This window comes from Arachis hypogaea, chromosome 20 (assembly GCF_003086295.3).
Source record: "Arachis hypogaea cultivar Tifrunner chromosome 20, arahy.Tifrunner.gnm2.J5K5, whole genome shotgun sequence".
In the NCBI taxonomy this organism is placed as follows: Eukaryota; Viridiplantae; Streptophyta; class Magnoliopsida; order Fabales; family Fabaceae; genus Arachis; species Arachis hypogaea.
In genome coordinates, this window is record NC_092055.1 from 38,192,754 (window position 1) to 38,202,804 (window position 10,051).

At 35.7% G+C, this 10,051-nt stretch overlaps 1 non-coding gene across 1 annotated transcript; it reads right to left on the reverse strand.

Moving 5' to 3' along the window:
- Positions 1 to 4,158: 4,158 nt before the first annotated feature.
- On the reverse strand, positions 4,159 to 4,266 carry LOC112787586 (small nucleolar RNA R71). The gene has a single exon (XR_003194992.1). It is a non-coding gene; the product is annotated as a small nucleolar RNA R71 (small nucleolar RNA).
- Positions 4,267 to 10,051: the final 5,785 nt, after the last annotated feature.

The window sequence follows — 10,051 nt, forward strand, 5'->3', positions numbered from 1 at the left end:
TATATTTAATTAATAAAAGATTGCAAGGGTTTTGTGAAAAACAGTGATGAGCGGATAATTTATACGCTTTTTGGCATTGTTTTTAGTATGTTTTTAGTAGGATCTAGTTACTTTTAGGGATGTTTTCATTAGTTTTTATGTTAAATTCACATTTCTGGACTTTACTATGAGTTTATGTATTTTTCTGTGATTTCAGGTATTTTTTGGCTGAAATTGAGGGACTTGAGCAAAAATCAGATTCAGAGATTGAAGAAGGACTACTGATGCTGTTGGATTCTGACCTCACTACACTCAAAGTGGATTTTCTGGAGCTACAGAACTCAAAATGGTGCGCTTCTAATTGCGTTGGAAAGTAGACATCCAGGGCTTTCCAGCAATATATAATAGTCCATACTTTGGCCGATTTTAGATGACGTAAAAGGGCGTTGAACGCCAGTTCTATGCTGCAGTCTGGAGTTTAACGCCAGAAACACGTCACGAACCAGAGTTGAACGCCAGAAACACGTTACAACCTGGCGTTCAACTCCAGAAAGAGCCTCTGTACGTGTAACATTCAAGCTCAGCCCAAGCATACACCAAGTGGGCCCCGGAAGTGGATTTATGCATCAATTACTTACTTCTGTAAACCCTAGTAACTAGTTTAGTATAAATAGGACCTTTTACTATTTTATTAGTCATCTTGGGACGTTTAATTCTTAGATTATGGGGGCTGGCCTCTCGGCCATGCCTGGACCATCACTTATGTATTTTCAAACGGTAGAGTTTCTGCACTCCATAGATTAAGGAGTGGAGCTCTGCTGTTCTTCATGAATTAATGCAAGGTACTATTGTTTTTATATTCAATTCAACGTATTCCGCTTCTAAGATATTCATTCGCACTTCAATATGAATGTGATGAACGTGACAATCATCATCATTCCCCCACGAACGCGTGCCTGACAACCACTTCCGTTCCACCTTAGATTGGATGATTATCTCTTGGATCTCTTAATCAGAATCTTCGTGGTATAAGCTAGAATGATGGCGGCATTCATGAGAGTCCGGAAAGTCTAAACCTTGTCTGTGGTATTCCGAGTAGGACTCTGGGATTGAATGACTGTGACGAACTTCAAACTCGCGAGTGCTAGGCGTAGTGACAGATGCAAAAGGAGGGTGAATCCTATTCCAGTATGATCGAGAACCTCAGATGATTAGCCGTGCTGTGACAGAGCATTTGGACCATTTTCACAAAAGGATAGGATGCAGCCATTAACCACGGTGATGCCTCCAGATGATTAGCCATGCAGTGACAGCGCATCGGACCATTTTCCAGAGAGGATGAAAAGTAGCCATTGACAATGGTGATGTCCTTACATAAAGCCAGCCATGGAAAAGAGTAGGTCTGATTGGATGAAGACAGCAGGAAAGCAGAAGTTCAGAAGGACGAACACATCTCCATACACTTATCTGAAATTCTCACTAATGATATACATAAGTATTTCTATCTTTATTTTCTGTCTATTTATTATTTATTTTCGAAAACTCCATAATCAATTATTATCCGCCTGACTGAGATTTACAAGATGACCATAGCTTGCTTCATACTAACAATCTCCGTGGGATCGACCCTTACTCACGTAAGGTTTATTACTTGGACGACCCAATGCACTTGCTGGTTAGTTGCATCGAAGTTGTGAATGAAAAACGATTTATTAAGACGTGCATACAGAGTTTTTAGCGCCGTTGCCTGAGATCACAATTTCGTGCACCAAGTTTTTGGCGCCGTTGCCGGGGATTATTCGAGTTTGGACAACTGACAGTTCATCGTGTTGCTCAGATTAGGTAATTTTCTTTTTGTTTTATTTTCAAAAATTTTTCAAAAAAAAAATCTTTCAAAAATTTCGCATCTGTTTTCGAAAATTATTCTAAAATTTTTTAAGAATGAATTCTTGTGTTTCATGAAGCATGTTGAAGCCTGACTGGCTGTAGAGCCATGTCTAAATTCTTTTGGACTGAGGCCTCCACATGTTAGAGAATTGCTTGTACTGCTGAAGCTTGGCTGGCTATTAAGCCATGTCTAACCCTTGGATTGGAGCTTTAGGCTAATATTTAAAGATTCCTAGAATTCTTCTTAAAGATTTTGGATTTCTTATTTTCTTTTTCCATATGTTTTTTGAAAAAAAAATTAAAAGAAAATACAAAAAAAATTAGAAAATCATAAAAATAAAAAATATTTCATGTTTCTTGTTTGAGTCTTGAGTCAGATTTTAAGTTTGGTGTCAATTGCATGTTTTAAATTTTGCATAAAATTTTCAAAAAATTCATGCATTCATAGCGTTCTTCATGATCTTCAAGTTGTTCTTGGTAAGTCTTCTTGTTTGATCTTGATGTTTTCTTGTTTTGTACCTTTTCATGTTTTTCATGTGCATTTTTGCATTCATAGTGTCTGAACATGAAAGATTTCTAAGTTTGGTGTCTTGCATGTTTTTTTTGCATTAAAAATTTTTCAAAAATATGTTCTTGATGTTCATCATGGTCTTCAAAGTGTTCTTGGTGTTCATCTTGACATTCATAGTATTCTTGCATGCATTCATTATTTTGATCTAAAATTTTCATGCATTGCATCATTTTCATGTTTTTCTCTCTCATAAAAAAAATTCAAAAATAAAAAAAATATCTTCCCCTTTTTCTCTCTTAAAATTTCGAAAATTAGATTTGACTTTTTCAAAAAATTTTAAAATCTAGTTGTTTTTATGAGTCAAATCAAATTTTCAATTTAAAAATCTTATCTTTTTCAAAATGTTTTTCAAAAATCAAATCTTTTTCATTTTTCTTATTTATTTTCGAAAATTATAAAAATATTTTTCAAAAATCTTTTTCTTCATTCCATCTCATAATTTTCGAAAATATCATCAACAATTAATATTTTGATTCAAAAATTTCAAGTTTGTTACTTGCTTGTTAAGAAAGATTCAAACTTTAAGTTCTAGAATCATATCTTGTGATTTCATGTGAATCAAGTCATTAAATGTGATTTTCAAAAGCAAATCTTTTTCAAAACTAATTTCAATCATATCTTTTCAAAAATATCTTTTTATCTTTTTTCAAAATCATATCTTTTTAATCATATCTTTTTAAAACATATCTTTTTCAAAAATTTGATTTTAAAATATCTTTTCTAACTTCTTATCTTCTTATCTTTTCAAAAATTGATTTTCAAAATTTGTTTCAACTAACTAACTAACTTTTTGTTTGTTTCTTATCTTTTTCAAAACTACCTAACTAACTCTCTCTCTCTCTAATTTTCGAAAATATCTCCCTCTTTTTCAAAAATTCTTTTTAATTAACTAATTGTTTCAAATTTTAATTTTAAATTATTTCTTATTTTAATTTTCGAAAATCACTAACCATTTTTCAAAAATAATTTTCGAAAATCCTTCTCTCTCATCTCCTTCTATTTATTTATTCATCTACTAACACTTCATCTCACCCAAATTCGAACCCCCTCTTCCATCTGTGTTCGAATTTTCTCTTCTTCCCTTCTTTACATTACATTCTTTTCTTCTTCTACTCACACAGGGGAACCTCTATACTTGGGTAAAAAGGATCCCTATTATTATTTTTCTGTTCCCTCCTTTTCATATGAGCAGGAGTAAGGACAAGAACATTCTTGTTGAAGCAGACCCTGAACCTGAAAGGACTCTGAAGAGGAAACTAAGAGAAGCTAGAATACAACAATCTAGAGATAACCTTACAGAAATTTTCGAACAGAAAATGGAGATGGCAGCCGAAAATAATAATAATGCAAGGAGGATGCTTGGTGACTTTACTGCACCTAATTCCAATTTACATGGAAGAAGCATCTCAATCCCAGCCATTGGAGCAAACAATTTTGAGCTTATTAAACCTCAATTAGTTTCTCTAATGCAGCAAAACTGCAAGTTTCATGGACTTCCATCTGAAGATCCCTTTCAGTTCTTAACTGAATTCTTGCAGATATGTGATACTGTTAAGACTAATGGAGTAGATCCTGAAGTCTACAGGCTCATGCTTTTCCCTTTTGCTGTGAGAGACAGAGCTAGAATATGGTTGGACTCTCAACCTAAGGATAGCCTGAACTCTTGGGATAAGCTGGTCACGGCTTTCTTAGCCAAGTTCTTTCCTCCTCAAAAGCTGAGTAAGCTTAGAGTGGATGTTCAAACCTTCAGACAGAAAAAAGGTGAATCCCTCTATGAAGCTTGGGAGAGATACAAGCAACTAACCAAAAAGTGTCCTTCTGACATGCTTTCAGAATGGACCATCCTGGATATATTCTATGATGGTCTGTCTGATTTAGCTAAGATGTCATTGGATACTTCTGCAGGTGGATCCATTCACCTAAAGAAAACGCCTGCAGAAGCTCAAGAACTCATCGACATGGTTGCTAATAACCAGTTCATGTACACTTCTGAGAGGAATCCTGTGGGTAATGGGACGCCTCAGAAGAAGGGAGTTCTTGAAATTGATACTCTGAATGCCATATTGGCCCAGAATAAAATATTGACTCAGCAAGTCAATATGATTTCTTAGAGTCTGAATGGAATGCAAGCTGTATCCAACAGTACTCAAGAGGCATCTTCTGAAGAAGAAACTTATGATCCTGAAAACCCTGCAATAGCAGAGCTGAATTACATGGGTGAACCCTATGGAAACACTTATAATCCCTCATGGAGAAATCACTCAAATCTCTCATGGAAGGATCAAAAGCCTCAACAAGGCTTTAATAATGGTGGAAGAAATAGGTTTAACAATAGTAAACCTTTTTCATCATCCACTCAGCAACAGACAGAGAACTCTGAACAAAATATTTCTAATTTAGCAAACTTAGTCTCTGATCTATCTAAGGCCATGATGAAGAGATGTTAGTAGATGAATAAATAAATAGAAGGAGATGAGAGAGAATGAATTTTCGAAAATAATTTTTGAAAAAGAGTTAGTGATTTTTGAAAATGGTTTTTGAAAAATGTTAGTAATTTTCGAAAATTAAAATAAGAATTTAAAATAATTAGTTAATTAAAAAGAAGTTTTGAAAAAGGGGAAAGATATTTTCGAAAATTAGAGAGAGAGAGTTAGTTAGGTAGTTTTGAAAAAGATAGGAAGTTAGGAAGTTAGAAAAGATATTTTGAAATCAAATTTTTGAAAAAGATAAGAAGATATTTTTGAAAAGATATGATTGAAATTAGTTTTGAAAAAAAAAGATTTGATTTTTAAAATCACAATTAATGACTTGATTCACAAGAAATCATAAGATATGATTCTAGAACTTAAAGTTTGAATCTTTCTTAACAAGCAAGTAACAAACTTGAAATTTTTGAATCAAAACATTAATTGATTATGTTATTTTTGAAAATTTGATGTAAAATTAAGAAAAATATTTTTGAAAAATATTTTTATAATTTTCGAAAATAACTAAAAAATTTGAAAAAGATTTGATTTTTGAAAAAGATTTTGAAAAAGATAAGATTTTCAAATTGAAAATTTGATTTGACTCATAAGAAACAACTTGATTTTAAAAATTTTTGAAAAAGTCAATCCAAATTTTCGAATTTGATGAGAGAGAAAAAGGGAAAGATATTTTTTTGATTTTTTTGAATTTTTAATGATGAGAGAGAAAAACATGAAAATTATGCAATGCATGAGAATTTTAGATCAAAACATGTGATGCATGCAAGAATGCTATGAATGTCAAGATGAACACCAAGAACACTATGAAGATCATGATGAACATCAAGAACATATTTTTGAAAAATTTTTAATGCAGAGAAAACATGCAAGACACCAAACTTAGAATTCTTTTATGCTTAGACACTAAGAATTCAAGAATGCATATGAAAAACAAGAAAAGACACAAAACATGCAAATGCAAAGATCAAACAAGAAGACTTACCAAGACCAACTTGAAGATCATGAAGAACACTATGAATGCATGAGAATTTTCAAAAAATGCAAGATGCACATGCAATTGACACCAAACTTATAACATGACACATGACTCAAACAAGAAACAGAAAAATATTTTTGATTTTTATGATTTTCTAAAAATTTTTTGGATTTTTCGAAAAATTAATTGAAAAAGAAAAATAAGGATTCCAAATTTTTTAATATAAATTCCAGGAATCTTGCATTCTTAGTCTAAAGCTTCAGTCCAGGAATTAGACATGGCTCACTAGCCAGCCAAGCTTTCAATGAAAGCTCCGGTCCAAAACACTAGACATGGCCAATGGCCAGCCAAGCTTCAGCAAGATATCAGAATATACTGCTCATTACTTATCAAATATGTAACTTGCCTCTATGCTGATGGTTTGGAAGCCTCAGTCCAAAAGAATTTAGACATGGCTTTGTAGCCAGCCAGGCTTCACATGCTTCATGAAACACTAGAATTCATTCTTAAGAATTTGAATCTAAAATTTTTTTTTTTTTGAAAAAGGTAAGATAAGAAGATTACCCAATCTGAGCAACAAGATGAACCGTCAGTTGTCCAAACTCGAACATTCCCCGGCAACGGCGCCAAAAACTTGGTGCGCAGAAATTGTGATTACACTTTAATTATGTAAAATTCATTGCTCTTTCTTTCCCTGGTAATGGCGCCAAACACATGATGCCAATACCATGGTTCACAACTTCGCACAACTAACCAGCAAGTGCACTGGGTCGTCCAAGTAATACCTTACGTGAGTAAGGGTCGAATCCCACGGAGATTGTTGGTATGAAGCAAGCTATGGTCACCTTGTAAATCTCAGTCAGGCAGATATAAAATAGTAATAAGGTTTTTGAAATTAATTAATAAAATAGGGATGGAAATACTTATGTAAATCACTGGTGAGAATTTCAGATAAGTGAATAGAGATGCTTTCGTTCCTCTGAACCTCTGCTTTCCTGCTATCTTCATCCAATCAGTCTTACTCCCTTCCATGGCTGGCTTTATGTGATACATCACCACTGTCAATGGCTACTTTCGGTCTTCTCTCGGAAAAATGATCCAAATGCCCTGTCACGGCACGGCTAATCGTCTGGAGGCATCACCCTTGTCAATGGTTTCATCTTATCCTCTCAGTGAAAATGGTCAACGCACCCTGTCACGGCACGGCTATTCATCTGTCGGTTCTCGATCATGCTGGAATAGGATTTACTATCCTTTTGCGTCTGTCACTACGCCCGGCAATCGCGAGTTTGGAGCTCGTCACAGTCATTCAGTCATTGAATCCTACTCGGAATACCACAGACAAGGTTTAGACTTTCTGGATTCTCTTGAATGCCGCCATCATTCTAGGTTACACCACGAAGATTCTGATTAAGAGATCTAAGAGATACTCATTCAGTCTAATGTAGAACGGAAGTGGTTGTCAGGCACGCGTTCATAGGGAATGATGATGATTGTCACGTTCACCACATTCAGGTTGAAGTGCGAATGAATATCTTAGAAGCGAAATAAGATGAATTGAATAGAAAACAGTAGTACTTTGCATTAATCTTTGAGGAACAGCAGAGCTCCACACCTTAATCTATGGAGTGTAGAAACTCTACCGTTGAAAATACATAAGTGATAATGGAATTCATTGGTCTCGGCCCCAGAGGGGAACCGGAGTAACCAAGACTGTGAATACAATGATAAAAAGTTCTATTTATAATAAACTAGTCACTAGGGTTTACAGGAGTAAGTAATTGATGCATAAATCCACTTTCGGGGCTCACTTGGTGTGTGCTTGGGCTGAGCTTTGAGTGTTGCACGTGTAGAGGTCCTTCTTGGAGTTGAACGCCAGCTTTTGTGCCAGTTTGGGTGTTCAACTCTGGTTTTGGATCCTTTTCTGGCGCTGGACGCCAAAATTGGGCAGAGAGCTGGCGTTGAACGACATTTTGCATCATCTAAACTTGGCCAACGTATGAACTATTATATATTTCTGGAAAGCCCTGGATGTCTACTTTCCAACACAATTGGAAGCGTGCCATTTTGAGTTCTGTAGCTCCAGAAAATCCATTTTGAGTGCAGGGAGGTCAGAATCCAACAGCATCAGTAGTCCTTCTTCAACCTCTAAATCTGATTTTTGCTCAAGTCCCTCAATTTCAGCCAGAAAATACCTGAAATCACAGAAAAACACACAAACTCATAGTAAAGTCCAGAAATGTAAATTTAACATAAAAACTAATGAAAACATCCCTAAAAGTAACTAGATTCTACTAAAAACATACTAAAAACAATGCCAAAAAGCGTATAAATTATCCGCTCATCAGGCCACTGTGAGTTTCATGAATGAAACAAGGTCTTCCATTAGAAATTTGGAAGCACAAGTGGGCCAGCTGAGTAAGAAGATCACTGAAACTCCTCATAGTACTCTCCCAAGCAATACAGAAGAAAATCCAAAAGGAGAGTGCAAGGCCATTGAAATGACCATCATGGCCGAAACCACAAAAGAGGAGGAGGACGTGAATCCCAAGGAGGAAGACCTCCTGGGACGTCCAGTGATCAATAAAGAGTTTCCCTTTGAGGAACCAAAGGAATCTGAGGCTCAACTAGAGACCATAGAGATTCCATTAAACCTCCTTATGCCATTCATGAGCTCTGATAAGTATTCCTCTTCTGAAGAGAATGAGGATGTTACTAAGGAGCAAGTTACCAAGTACCTTGGTGCAATCATAAAGATGAATGCCAAATTATTTCGTATTGAGACTTGGGAAGATGAACCTCCCTTGTTCACCAATGAACTAAGAGATCTGGATCAACTGACATTGCCTCAGAAGAAACAGGATCCTGGAAAGTTCCTAATACCTTGTACCATAGGCACCATGATCTTTGAAAAGGCTCTGTGTGACCTTGGTTCAGGGATAAACCTCATGCCCCTCTCTGTAATAGAGAAACTAGGAATCTTTGGGGTGCAAGCTGCTAAAATCTCATTAGAGATGGCAGACAATTCAAGAAAACAGGCTTATGGACAAGTAGAGGACGTGTTAGTAAAGGTTGAAGGCCTTTACATCCCTGCTGATTTCATAGTCCTAGATACTGGGAAGGATGAGGATGAATCCATCATCCTTGGAAGACCCTTCCTAGCCACAGCAAGAGCTGTGATTGATGTTGACAGAGGCGAACTAGTCCTTCAATTGAATGAGGACTCCCTTGTGTTTAAAACTCAAGGTCATCCTTCTGTAAACATGGAAAAGAGGCACAGTAAGCTTCTCTCAAAACAGAGTCAACCAGAGCCCCCACGGTCAAACTCTAAGTTTGGTGTTGGGAGGCCACAACCAAACTCTAAGTTTGGTGTTGAACTCCCATATCCAAACTCTAAGTTTGGTGTTGGGGAGTCTCAACAATGCTCTGAACATCTGTGAGGCTCCATGAGAGCCCACTGTCAAGCTATTGATGTTAAAGAAGCGCTTGTTGGGAGGCAACCCAATTTTTATTTAATTATATTTTTATTAGTTATATGTCTTCATAGGTTCATTGATGACATGTCATCATGTCATGTTTTTCTATGCTTTTTCATACAAGAAATTGATAATTAGTGCTTAAATATTGCATTCTTTTATGCTTAAATGGTATATTTCCTTGATCTTTTAATTTTATAAATTTGGTAGAAAATAAGAAGAAAAAGAAGCAAAGAAGCACAAAATAAGCTAAAAAGGAGAAAAAAAGAGCTTTGGGGCACACTTTGAAGTTGGAGCACACTTTGGAGCCTTAGGCCACGCTTTTAAAAGCGTGGCCCATGACCAAATCAAGGAAGTTTCATAATCAGCATCACAAAGCTCAGTTCACTAAGTAAACTTAGCTTTATCATGAAAAACATGGCTTGGAAGCAAGAATTTTCGCTAAGTTAAAACTTGGGCGTTTACAGCATGACCATGTCTCCTTCAAAGGACTATAACTTGAGCTACAGATGTCCAATTGATGTGCTTCTAGTTGCGTTGGAAAGCTGACATTCAGAGCTTTCTAACGATGTATAATAGTCTATATTTGGCATGAAATTGAGGCACAAGTGAAAGGCATCTTTAAGGGCCAAAAACAAGCAAAAATAGACCAAAGTGGCTTCACCAAGATTCGAAG